Source organism: Staurois parvus, unplaced genomic scaffold (assembly GCF_062004578.1).
Source record: "Staurois parvus isolate SC_StPar_1 unplaced genomic scaffold, SC_StPar_1.0 ptg000704l, whole genome shotgun sequence".
Classification (NCBI taxonomy): domain Eukaryota; kingdom Metazoa; phylum Chordata; class Amphibia; order Anura; family Ranidae; genus Staurois; species Staurois parvus.
In genome coordinates, this window is record NW_028318500.1 from 7,606,988 (window position 1) to 7,620,428 (window position 13,441).

General features: G+C 45.2%; 1 long non-coding RNA gene across 3 annotated transcripts in view; it reads right to left on the reverse strand.

Moving 5' to 3' along the window:
- Positions 1-6,203: 6,203 nt before the first annotated feature.
- The window catches only part of LOC149445976 (uncharacterized), a 37,713-nt gene continuing 30,475 nt past the window's right edge, over positions 6,204-13,441 (reverse strand). For all 3 annotated transcript variants that reach the window (XR_016306299.1, XR_016306300.1, XR_016306301.1), the window contains one exon: positions 6,204-7,668. This is a non-coding gene — a long non-coding RNA (uncharacterized LOC149445976). The remainder of the gene's footprint in view (positions 7,669-13,441) is intronic.

The following is a 13,441-nucleotide window of genomic DNA, read 5'->3' on the forward strand; positions in this document are numbered from 1 at the left end:
GATCCAGCAATAGATTCTCAAATTGCCCCTGCAGACGGGGCCACACAAGGCTGGTCTCGACCCAGACAGTTTTCCAAATTGCAGACACAAACCATGATGAGGCTTGAAGCTTGCTTGAAGGTCTTGGAGAATGTGGTCTTCAGAGAGATAAATTAGAGGGAAGCCAGGACGTAATCTGTAGAGAAGGTGGTTGGTTGGTGAGGTCTTCCTCCGATCAGTGGTTGGAGTGGAATCCCAGGAGCGGGCATGGAGATGTGGTCGTCTGCCCGAGCTTGGCTTACACGGTCGATGAGGCAACAGGAACATCTCACCGCGGCATATAAAAGGCAGATGAAAAAGAGAAGCATCAGGACATACACTCCCACTTCCTTCAACCAAGATCCGATGGAGAACAGGAAATCTCCCAATCCTCCCAAACCCTTGAACGGATTCCAACCCTCACTAGCTATAGCTCTAGCTTTTCCCTGTAGTTCACTAACTTTGTCCATATGGGCCTGGACCTTGTCATCGGTGTCTTCTATCCAAGTACAACAATCCTCTCCGATGAACTCACAGAACCCCCCTTTGGCGGCTAAAAGATAATCAAGGGCCATCTTCTCCTGAAGCACTAAAATTCCCATCTGCCGTTGTTCTTGGGTAATTTCTCTGACAGCCTCTACGGTCTCGTTAAACATACTATCCACGATGACAGAAAAATTGTTCAGGCGCTTCATAAGTTCTATTCCCCATCCTGTCCATGAGGGGAACCAAGCCCATGCCTGGTCGCCCTCAGAGAACAGCTCTCTGCGAACTCTCCCTGCCATCCTTACCTTCTTGTGGACCATCAACTCTTCATGATCCATCACTACATAGGATGCGGGGACTAGCTTTATGAGGGCACACGAACCTTTCGCGTTCTGGGGAAATGTTCTATAGGCTGCCGAACCACACAGAAAATAGTATGGACCTGTCAGAGCAGAGCAGGAGGAGTTCCTCGTTCGGCCTCTGGCATTGAGCAACAGTTGCACAGACTGGGGGATTGCTCCCTCAGTCTGCACATCACATCCGTCCTTCCAACACACGTGGTCTGGTCGGTCAGTGTGGTTACTCAGAAGGGAAGTCTGGTTAGTCAGATTGACAGTTATACCTCCCTCACAGGTGGTAGTCCCAACAAACTTGTTACCTGTGCCAAAGCTGATGTTAAAGCACACCTGAGGGCTGCCTAGCTGTCCAGTTACCCATAATGGACTGACGAGGGTCCTATAGGAGCTAGAGCTAATATTGGTGCTAAAACTGATGTTACCTGCTAAAAATGTGTCATTAAGTTCTACCGACAAATGTCTACGTGGGGGCTGACCAGGGGTCCCTTGCTTTTTCATGCCGACGCGGATGTCATATAGGGCATGAACAGCGGCCATTGCGGACATGTGATGACTGGGTGGGGGCTTAGAGCATACCCAACAGTTGGTTTTGTTGGCGGTTCTGGCTAAACGCAGGTGCATTTTAAATAAAAGGTTGGGGTATCTGCCGTCTTTTCCTCTGTTCACACACATGTATGACATACAAACAAAAAGAAAAAGGAAAATGACACCCCTCATTCTCTGGTGTAGCTGAAAAGCTTCTTGCAGTGGCTTGCGTGCACCCAGTTGTCTCGTCCCTCGAGCTTGAGTGAGGTAGGTGTCGTCAGCTGGACTTGGTATGGTCCGGTGAACCGTGGCTCGAGTCCGGTTCTTTGATGTTTCTTTAGGACGACCCAATCACCTGGCTCAATAGAAAGAACACCTGTTATTGCATTTGGATCGGGGAGCGATTCGCGAACCCGATTGTGTATCTTCTGCAGCTCCCGTTGCAGAGATTGCACATAACCTGTAAGCTGTGAATGCAAAGACGACAACTGTTGAGGAAAGTACAACCCTGTTTTTGGGAGGTCCCCCAAACACCTCGTAGGGCGACAGCCCATGTGGTTGCCGAGGGGCATTCCGGATGGAATAGGGGGCAATGGGGAGACACTCAGGCCAAGGTTTTTGGGTATCGGCCATGATGTTGGAGATCCTGTTTTTAAGGATTCCGTTAAGACGTTCAACCTTACCGTTACTCTCGGGATGATATGGGGTGTGTCGCCGCTGACTCCATTTCCACCAAAAAAATGCAGTCGTGTCCTTTGGAAGAGAGGTTAGTAGTGGACAAAGAAGACATGTTAGCAGAAGAGGTGTTAGTATTGTTAGTTGTGTTGCAAAATTCAGCACTGTCATTGCTGTCCTCCCCTCCCTTCTCATCTTCCAACACAGGAAGAAGAGAAGCTGGGTTAAGAATAGTGCATCGTTTGATAGTGAGGTTAGTAGGGGTTAGGAGGGCTTTCCCCTGAGAGGGGTACCTTGCCTTGGATGTCCTGTTTTCGCAGGACCGTTCTTGCTGCACCGGTGTCGGTGAGGCAAGGGAGGGGATATTTTAATTCCTCTAGAAAAAGATGGATCTGGGCCGACACCGATTTGTCAACTTCCTATGAGAATTCATAGGAGTTACTTACCATGGTGGTCATAGGGGCGGAGGACTCATCAGGAATGAACTGCCACCGACCTTTAGGTAATTGGGGACAGCTCCTCCTCGTGTGCCCCGTTTGGTGGCACTGGAAGCACCTGGGTGGGGGCCTATCCTTCCTGTGACCCAGATCCCTTGGTTTTTCGTGTGGGGTCTGAATTTTAATATTGATGCCTTCCAAAAATTTGGCCCGCAACAGAATGTGCGTCGCGGTCACCTTTACCCCTTCAGTTGGAGCATCAGGTCCAACTTCCAGATCCGCATCCAGTGCCGTCTGCTTGAGACGGCACCAGAAGCAGGCGCTTTCCTCATTAGGACCCTGGGTGAGCTTCATCATGTCCGTAGTAGAGGTAGCACCATACATTTCTGGAAGCTTTGCCTTTAGCTGTGTACTGAACTCTTTGCCCCCTGAAGTCATCTCCTCATGCGTGGTTATAGAGCACCCTGCAATCACTGTACTGGCCACTTCCATGCCCACCTTTGCCCGTAGGATCTGTGCACAATCTGACCCGCTCATACCATAGCTGAACTGGGTTTTGTCCAAACATTCGAGCAAATCCTCTCGGATTGACTCAATAGTCCGGGAGCTCAGCCAGAATAGTGCGGATCTCTGCCGGGGTGAAGGGGACATGCCAAACTACCCGTTCCCCTAAAGTCCGTTCCCCCTGTGCATTGGGAGGACCTTCAAATTGCTGCACTCTGACTGGATAGGCCTCGGTCCGGGAAGAGTGCAAGGGCTGGCCCAGCTTCATCGGTGGGCTTAGATTAACCACCTCGCTTACTGCACCTTCAGGTTTGAGGTCCCTCAGATCAGGGTATAGCTGGGGGGCAGGGGTCTGATCAGTGGTTCGTAGCGCTTTGATGCAATCCGCCCTGTTTCTTAACCGGGTGTCTATTCCCCTTGATTCACAGATAGTCTGCAAATCGGTTGTTGAGAAGACTTCATAGTTGGAAACAGAAGGAGCTGGGGTGAAGCAGGAAGAAGGGAGAGGTAGAGGTAGAGGCATAGATACAGAAGACACAGAAGGTACATCAAGAGTGACGTCACTAACAGAAGAGACAGGTGCAGTTATACTTCTCTCAGCCACTGTTGGTTGTTCGGGAACCCCAGCAGACCCTGATCCTGCCTGCCTTAGTAGAGTCAGCCCTGAAAGAGCTTCCTCCACCTCTGACACTGGATCCTCCTGTTTTATTCCCTCTGGAGGCCAGGTATACATCACCTGGTTCTTCCGGACAGACACCAGTTTATGTATGCCCTGCTTCCCTAATCGGATTGACCTGTGAAGCCATAGCTGTGCGATCTCTAGTTCTGACGCCTGCATTCGTGGTCCAAATTCAGAGATGAATTTTTCCCACCTCCATGCGTCAAATGTACCTTCCCGGGGAATTTCCCATCTGGTACCCTTCGACCATTTATTCCACCTTTTGAGGGGTTCTGTAGACTTCCCCCCCCCCCAAACTCACCTTCATCAGTTGTGCAGCTGTCCTTACCCTGAAGAGGGCTGGTTCCCCCTCTCTCTTCATGGACTGACTACTGCCCATCGTGACTAGTCACTGGTATATATCCCGCGTCCGGGTACCTGTTTACCCCCTGGAGCACTCGGTGGGATCCTACCGAGAGGCCTGATTCCACCACTTTCCCAGCACAGCGTAATTTATGTGATACTTATCGATCACCTGAAGCGCATCAAGTGGCGGTCAGACTGAGAGCACACCTCCCACTCCCACAGCGCAATTTATGTGATCCTGACCACCCGAAGTGTTTGTGGTAACCAGGCTAAGTGTTATACTTCCCTGGACAGCCCACTCGCACAGCGCAATTTATGTGGTTCTCATCACCCACTGTGTTTGGCAGGCCACACCGCACAATGATGAAAGTGGCTTTTCTCTCCCTGCACACAGTAGCTAACACAAGTCAAAACAAAAAGAGGGGTTCTTGGATGTTACTTAGGGGTCACTGGTTGGCCAGAAACCTGCTAACTGACCTTTAGGAAATTTGTGTAAAGAAAAAAAACTTTCCTAATACACACAGAAAAACCCTTTTTCAACCTGAAAAACTGTTAAGGACAAAGTGGATCCTTATGAAAAACACGGGACGTGTCACAGTAAAACAATTACACAGAGGTGAACCAAAAAACTGCGCCAAGAATAACCCGTTGCTGACGCGAAAATCAATCCTATCAGCGCCGCTAAACGATCTGCGCTACACACGCGATCTTCACTGCAACCACCTAAAACCGTTTACACAAAAAGTCTGCTGGACGCGAAACACGCAACGCAGCAGCTTTAAAACAAACCCGCTTTACAATAAGGAACTACTTTTAACAAGAAAAAAAAAAAACACAAGAAAAACATAATCACTATACAAGAAATCTATGTGCAAAAACCCAGACTTCACTGCGCTCACTAAATGTGGAACACGTGAGGGAAAAACTCGCTTAACACACTTTAAATTGGCTGGCAATACGCAAATTTAAAGCTAAAAGCAAACAAATGAAACTGTAAAAAATTTGGATTAAAAACACAATATGGGTCAAATGCATATAGGAAACTTCATGCACATTGCATAGAGATAGAGAACAGGGAAAGCACATGGTCATTAACAAAATGGCCACCAAACAAAAGGAGTACATGTGGTTAGTCAAGAAAATGACCCCCCACAGGGAAGCACATGGTAACACTAGAATGGCCCCCCACAGAGGAGCACACGGCAGACTCTAGCCTCAAAATTGCCTCTAACCTCTTACATAAAACAGACTTTTGGACAGCACATACACCGGACAATTGCACAACAATATGAAGTACACATACAACACAATTTGGCACAATCACAGAACAGATATAGAACACCAACATGTCACACTAACATGCACATGTAACAGAAAGGACCCCCTGCTGCATGCTTGCTGGGAGCAGTAGTACCACAAAACATTGCACAGACTACATACACACAGAGATCTTACAGCAGTTAACAATTAACCTAAACCTTTCAGCACTGTAATAATGACCTCACGTGGAGGGGGGGGGGTAAAGCAATCACCACAGTACCTACAACCCGCAAATACTTACCTAAACATGCAACAACTTTTACCCACTAAAACATATACCCGTTTAATTTTTGGTTGGAAGATTTTTAAACTTGACCAAATCCAGCCAACCAAACCCACCCCTCTGCTGCTCTCCGCAGAGACAAACCCTTGTCTTTCACCCACAAATCAAGAGTTTAGGACAAAAAACTAGGTCCTTGCTAAGCGGTAATTCTTGTTAGCTAACAGAGAGCGAAATCAGCCACACGAACGTGCAAAAAGCGATCCTCTTAATGGCAGAGAGACCTGAAATGTGCCGGCATACTTTTTGCTAGTTCATGATGGCCCATTCCCCCCTCGTGCTTGGTTAGCTATGCAAGAATACGCATTAGTATCCACCAGGCTCGCCAAACTGTCTTGGAAATTCGCTTTAACGAATTTCTCCTTACCGTGAGTACTCGCAGTTGGATGCGCAGAAATCCCCCATAAAGCTGTGCGAATCTTGCTTACCACGACTGTAGCTAAACTACACGATTCCTGCCCATCCAACTACTTTTAGCTTCTGTTGAAATGTGGGGATGATGGAGCTCCGTTACCCTAGAATGATCAAACGACACTCTCAGGATGATGGTTGAATTCACATAAGGGCCGGTTTCAGACTCAGCCCCTGGTTTTATTAAAAATACACACATGCCCCCCACATGAATAAAGTCAATCCCCTCCCACCGAACAATGCAATGGGGAGTGCCTATACACAGGATGTACATTCCGATTGGAGCATAGCCTTTCCTATTATCTATCACTGGTCCTCCCCCATGAGCCTTCTGAGGTCAGCAGACTTCCTCCCCTTCCCCCCCATGAGCCATCTGAGGTCATATTTCCTGTCCTACTAGCTCCCATTGGCATGCAAATCCTTTGTACAAGTATTCCCTAAGCTAAACACCAGTCTGTACCTGGATGGGCCCGGTACGATCTTTATTAAAACACATCCATCCAAGATACAGTTTCAAGTTGGTAATGCGTTGTAAGATATGCATAAGCCTACACGTGGAGTTCACACCGCTTGGCGCCTTGCGTTATGAAGCCCATGTGGTACTATGCTGCTGATATGTGGATACAGGCCCACGGTCTACTGCCAGCGACATTCGCATCGAATGCCATGGTGGTATACACGCCGGTCTATAAGCGCAGATCTGCCATCTCATCCATTACCAAGCTGAGTACTGTAATACATACATTGTACATGCGCATGGCCCAATTGGAGCCTTCAGAGCTTTAATTAAGCCACACGAGAGACATATGAATAACACTCATATATGACACATTTAAAGTTCGACCAACAATACAAAATTTCCATGACAACAGCTTGTGTTCATGATTTATTTTATTTATTTATTACAGGTACTTATATAACACTGTCATTTTACGCAGCACTTTACATATATATATTGTACATTCACATCGGTCCCTGCCCTCAAGGAGCAAGCAGTCTAAGGTCCCTAACTCGTATTCATACATACAATACACATATTAGGGCCAATTTAGATAGGATCCAATTAACCTACAAGCATGTCTTTGAAGTGTGGGAGGAAACCAGAGTACCCAGAGAGAACCCACGCCGGTACAGGGAGAACACCATGCAGGTAGTGTCATGGTTGGAATTTTAACCGATGATGTAGCCTGGTCTCAGGCCCAGAGCAGACCGCTTCAGAGTCTGATTTTATAGCCTCTGGAACAGTACCTCACAATTCCTTGGTACACTCTTCTCTCTTTGTCCTCCATTCCAGAGGTCTCTTGTCTAGTGGGTGTTCTGAACAGAGTTGGAGAAGAGAGATCACTGGATGTTAGACAACCTGGAAACACACAGTGAGACCGTATGCATTTTTTTAACCTGGTCTCAGAAGCCGACAATGAGGTGATCCATCTTCAGGGAATTGGGAAAAATCTGGAAAGTCCTCCATATGTTTTTAGATTTTGTGTCTCAAAGAGATGAAGATCTTGATAGAAAATACCATGGCGGTAGCCTTTGTGACCTGGCGGCGATTAACATGTAGCTGCTTGTTCTGGGAACTAAGCCAAGAGATCTGTTCCTGAGGGACATATTCTTTCCTTGAAGGTGGTACATCTGAGTGGAAAAGAAAGCATCTGTGCTTACATCAGGGACTTGGATCAAGCAAAATGGTGTTTTGACACAAGGGGAAACACTTTTTAACCAAGATTCTTTTAGATAACCTCTTATTCACCAGGCTAAACAGCAGATTGGCAGCCTGTTATTTACCTGGTGCTATTTATAAACAACACTAGCTAAATAACTGTCAGGCAGCCTTTCCACTCCGTAATCATTAGATGGCTTGGCATACAGAGATAGTATACATGCTGATCTGAGAGGTGGGGTACCATGTGATTACTGTGATTGTCATCACAGCAATCATATGCCATTGTTTACAGTGTTGATCCCTCCCTTGCTTCCTACAACTGAAGAAAGGAGAGAGATCTTAGTACTTGTGAATGAGGAAAGAATGAATGGATCTGCAGCTATTTTATTATCATTTCACTGACACAGGGATCTCTTATGCTCCTCTCCTACACATATTACTTTTATTATACAGGATTTATACTGCATAGCTGCAACATTATGCACATAACTTTACAAAATGCAGGAAGACAGTACAGTTACAATACACTAGGGACCAGAGGACTGTCCATGTTGTGTAACAATCTGGATATTAACCCTTCTACTCCCTTATCCTGCACATCTGAGCATTAATCCCTTTATCCTAGCACTGTATGTGACCTGTATGTATATTGTGTTTAGTGCACAAAGCTCAGTGGTCAACCTCCTTTCTTCATTTCCAAGAAATTGTGGCAAAAATGAATCATCTTGGGGTGTTGGGCTTCCAAAAAGGGGTGATTTTTTTTTTGTAACTGAAAATAAGGGAAACATTTATTTTTCAAAAATGTTTGCATATTTTTCTTTATATAGTAAGAAATTTAAAAAAACCCAAAGATTATTAAATGCCACCAAAAGAAATCTGTCTAAAAAAATGATATAAAATGAGTAATTTTCAGTCATAGGGATGTAAAATTTCTATCAATTTTGAAGCTATTGGAAAAAAGATTCCCGTTTTTTTCTGGGGAAAAATGGAAATTTAGAAAAAATTCAGTGTGGAGTAGTTTAACAAATTGAAAGCCATTTTGTTACGCTGGGTGAAATGCAGTGTATATAAAAGTATTATGCTTGAAGTAAAAGTACATTATTCAGTAAATAAACTTGCTTTTTAAAATCTATTTTTTTTATTACAAATGGAATAACAAGGACTGTTATTTTTGCTAATGGGGTACACTTGTGAGCTCACTCCCCAGCCGCACTGCCTGCTTCCATAGACACAGGCAGCACAGCTTGGCCACACCCCCTGCTCCCTCGTCCCTTGATCTGACTGTCAGTAGTGAGAAAGCCTGTAAGACCAGGAAGTAAGAGGAGAAAGCCGCTGCAGACAGGTACAGCATTGGATTGAACGAGGACTCGGGTAAGTGTAAAGGTGGCGAGGAGGCATACTGTTACCTAAACATTTATTGCCTTAATGCCAGGAATGCAGGTGTTGGAACCACCTTAAAGCAGAGCTCCACCCAAAAGGGGAAGTTCCCCTTTAAGCTTTTGTGTACCCAAATTAGACAGGTACCTGCTCCCACTTCCACTGCAATCGCCTAGGCCAGTGGTGGGCAACCTTTTTTTTCAACTGAGCCAAATCTCGCCAAAACCACGATTGAAATTTATTTTGAGAGCCACATTTTTAAAACTGAAAATACATCTCCCATATAGTAATTCATCCCCCATAGTAATTCATCCCCCATATAGTAATTCATCCCCCATATAGTAATTCATCCCCCATAGCAATTCATCCCCCATAGCAATTCATCCCCCATAGCAATTCATCCCCCATAGCAATTCATCCCCCATATAGTAATTCATCCCCCATAGTAATTCATCCCCCATAGTAATTCATCCCCCATAGTAATTCATCCCCCATAGCAATTCATCCCCCATAGCAATTCATCCCCCATAGCAATTCATCCCCCATAGCAATTCATCCCCCATAGCAATTCATCCCCCATAGCAATTCATCCCCCATATAGTAATTCATCCCCCATAGTAATTCATCCCCCATAGTAATTCATCCCCCATAGTAATTCATCCCCCATAGTAATTCATCCCCCATAGTAATTCATCCCCCATAGTAATTCATCCCCCATAGTAATTCATCCCCCATAGTAATTCATCCCCCATATAGTAAGTCCCCCCTGTGTCAATTCACTTACCTTTGCTGCGCGTTCCTCTCGCCGTGTTCCCGCGCCGTTCTGGTCTTCAGGGCGGACTGTGAGAGGAGAGGAGTTCGTCACGCTGCCCCGCCTACATCCTGGCTGCCCCGCCTACATCCTGACAGCTGCAGAGTCCTGACTTTTGGGGCGGCCGCCCGAGAGGAGGGAGGGGAGCGGGCACCCGGCACACAGAAGAACCGCATTGAAGTTTGTAAAGAGCCGCATGTGGCTCGCGAGCCGCGGCTTGCCGACCACTGGCCTAGGCGATTGGAAGTGGAAATTGACCTCCCCCCCCCCCTCCCTGTAGTTTTCTGGGACACGTGACAGGTCTCAGAAGACTACGGGGCCATTCACAAAGCTCAGCGGTTCTCGCACATGCGCAGTGGGCAACTGGCTGTGAAGCTGCAAGCTGTCACAGCCGGGTGCCCACACTGAAGATGCCAGCGTCAGGGAGAGAAGACGGCTGGTGAAACCAGCCATGGTGAGGACTCCGCTAAACCGATGGACAGGTAAGTGGCTGTATTTTAAAAGTCAGCAGCTACAGTTTTTGTAGCTGCTGTTATTTATTTTTTTTTCAGGTGGAACTCTGCTTTAAGTCAAAGAGGAGCTAGCATCATGGGTCTTTGTGAACATTCTCAGGTCTGTGGACAGGCCAAAGAGCTGCTTTACAAATTGATAATGGTGTTTCCTACAGTGAATCTCCACAAACACAGGTGATTTGAGCAGGTCAGGATTTGTAGATATTCATCATGTATAGCTATTGATGCCAGGAAATCGTGATGTAAGGACGTGTCTTTGATTCTCAGAAAATGTACAGATTTCTAGAATTTACCTCAGCTCTGTTCAGTTTCAGGAAAGGTTGGGTTGATGTGCAATTATGTATATAAGATCCCCGCATAATGTTGTCGGAATAATTTATATATATTACTGTGTTATGTACTGTTACCTGCATTGCATTCCTGCAAGTGCAAAATAAATAGGCTTTTTCCAATTTCATTTGGTTGTCTCAATTGAGTTATTTAAAAAAAAAGTGAAAATGTTTTCTCTTTACTGACAGATTCCATCCTGAACTTGCTGATGCTCAGGAGTACATTGACAACCAAGTCCAGGATGGGTTAGACCAGGGGTGGGCAAACTTTTTGACTTGAGGGCCGCAATGGGTTCATATATTGGACCCGGGGGCCGAACCAAGAGTAGATGAATGATGTGTATGTGTCATCCATAGCAAGTATAGTAATATTCCCCCATAGTAAGCATAGTAATTAATCCCCCATAGTAATTAATCCCCCATATAGTAATTCATCCCCCATAGTAATTCATCCCCCATAGTAATTCAACCCCCCTATATTAATTCATCCCCCCTATATTAAGTCATCCCCCCTATATTAAGTCATCCCCCCTATATTAAGTCATCCCCCCTATAGCAAGTCCCCCCTGTGTCAATTCACTTACCTTTGCTCCGCGCGTTCCTCTCGCTGTGTTCTCGCGCCATTCCGGTGTAGCATGAAAATCTGTCTCCTATGAGGATCCGTCTCCCTCGACGTATCTGCGCATGTGCCAGTTTCCGGCATTAGCAGCCGATCGGCGATCTCCGGCACATGCGCAGATACGTCAAGGGGGACAGATCCTCATAGGAGAAAGATTTTCATGCTACACCAGTCTTCAGGGCGGACTGTGAGAGGAGCCTAGCGGGAGCCTAGCTCCGCGGGCCGGATTAAAAGGTCCGCCGGGCCGTAGTTTGCCCATTGCTGGCTTAGACCTTTCCTTTTTTGGCAACAGTAAATCGACTCAAATAGAACCATCTGAATCTCTCCAAAGTTGGGGTTAGAATAATTAGCCCCAGTGTCAAGAGTTCCTCAATGGAAGGGGGATCAGCTGGAGATTGGAAGCAAACAAATACTCCAGGGGAATGGACTAGTATTCTCTTTTGTCGACTGAAGAAACTACTTTGCGAACCTAGGTATTCAAATTGTGACCGACTCCGCAACTAGCAAAAGACAGCCTTTCTCCACTTTTCTGAAGATGGTTTCTCAGTGCTGTCAGTGGTCCTACTTAGCCAAGGTCTTTACACTTATGAACATGGAGGGCTTGGAACTGTGCAAAACAGGTGCTACTTCTTGGATGCTAGTAAAAAAACTAAATCTCTGGCAGTTGTAGGATTAAGCCCCAAAGGGAGCTGTTCTGTGCATTGATTCATGGTGCACCTAGCATCCTATTCCTATAGATGGCTACATGACCCCATTTGTTTCTGTTTGATCTTTTATCAACAGCTGTTGCTCTCATTGAATAATAGAGAAATGGATGGGGCTGAGATCCAAGTCTTTTAAAGAAACCATGGTCAACTACTCTTTGTAGGAAACTTAAAACATGATGGACCTAAGATGCTACTAGTGAGATTTTTACTTCTATAGAGAGACTGAAGGGCTTTTATGTTTGGTGACATTGGGACATGCTCCTCCTAGCTGCCTTGAGGTTGATGATCCAAGGAATGCGTTGTTGAACTATGGAGACTGGAATCTGAAATGAGTTTTCTAAGAGCTAGCACAAAACAGTCCGCCATGTCTGAGGTTGGAAGGAAGGATACACCAGTGAAGACTGCTCCAGATTGGCAAATAGAGGAATTTCTGATCTACACTTTCACCACACTAAAATATATGGCTTTCCTGGTCTGATTTCTGGTTTTCTTTTTGTCCAAAATACCTTAATGTCTCCTCTTTTTATCTGGAGAAATCAAACTAGGTACATCCCCACTGCCTATTTTGATTGGCTCATCTTGATAAATGGCGACGTTCTCTTGTAGATAATAACACCTCCTAAATCCCAAGTCCTAGTTTGGATAAAGTATTCCTTGGCTCTGCATTCAGCCATAAGGTCTTTTTGGATGTGTTTAACATGATTGTGGCAAACTAGAAGATCTTTACTGCTGCACCAATGTAATCTGAAATTAATTTGCTTTCTAACAAGATGTGTGTGGGAAGGACCGTAATAAATAAAAGGAGAACCTTTTAGTGTAAAAAGTCAGTTTTAAAAAAAAAAAAAAATAGATAACTGAACTGAATTTATTTTCTCTTGATAAGAGGGGATTAAAGTGGGATATCTACTTGGTGTAAAGTTATTCACTTTCAGATCATTACAGAGAACACGGGGGCACTCTTTACGTCTGGAAGAAAGGAGATTTAACCTTCACATATGGAAAGGCTTCTTCGTAGTAACAGCTGTGAAAATCTGGAATGGACTCCCTCAAGAACTGGTTTTGGCCAGCTCAGTATATTGTTTTAAAAAAAGGCCTGGATGCATTCCTAAATGCACAAAATATAACTGGATATTAATATTTAGAGGTAATAACAACAGGGGTAGTTGATCTAAAGAATATCTGATTGTTTCATGGGGGATCAGGAAGGAATTTATTTTCCCCCACTGGAGCAAATTGGACTATGCTTTATTTGTTTTAATTTTTTGCCTTCTTCTGGTTCAACTGTGGGTATAGGATCATATACATGGAGGTTTTCTATTTGTGTGTGTGTGTGTGTGTTTTTTTTTTGTTTGTTTTTTTTATTATTTCTTGAACTGGATGCACTGGT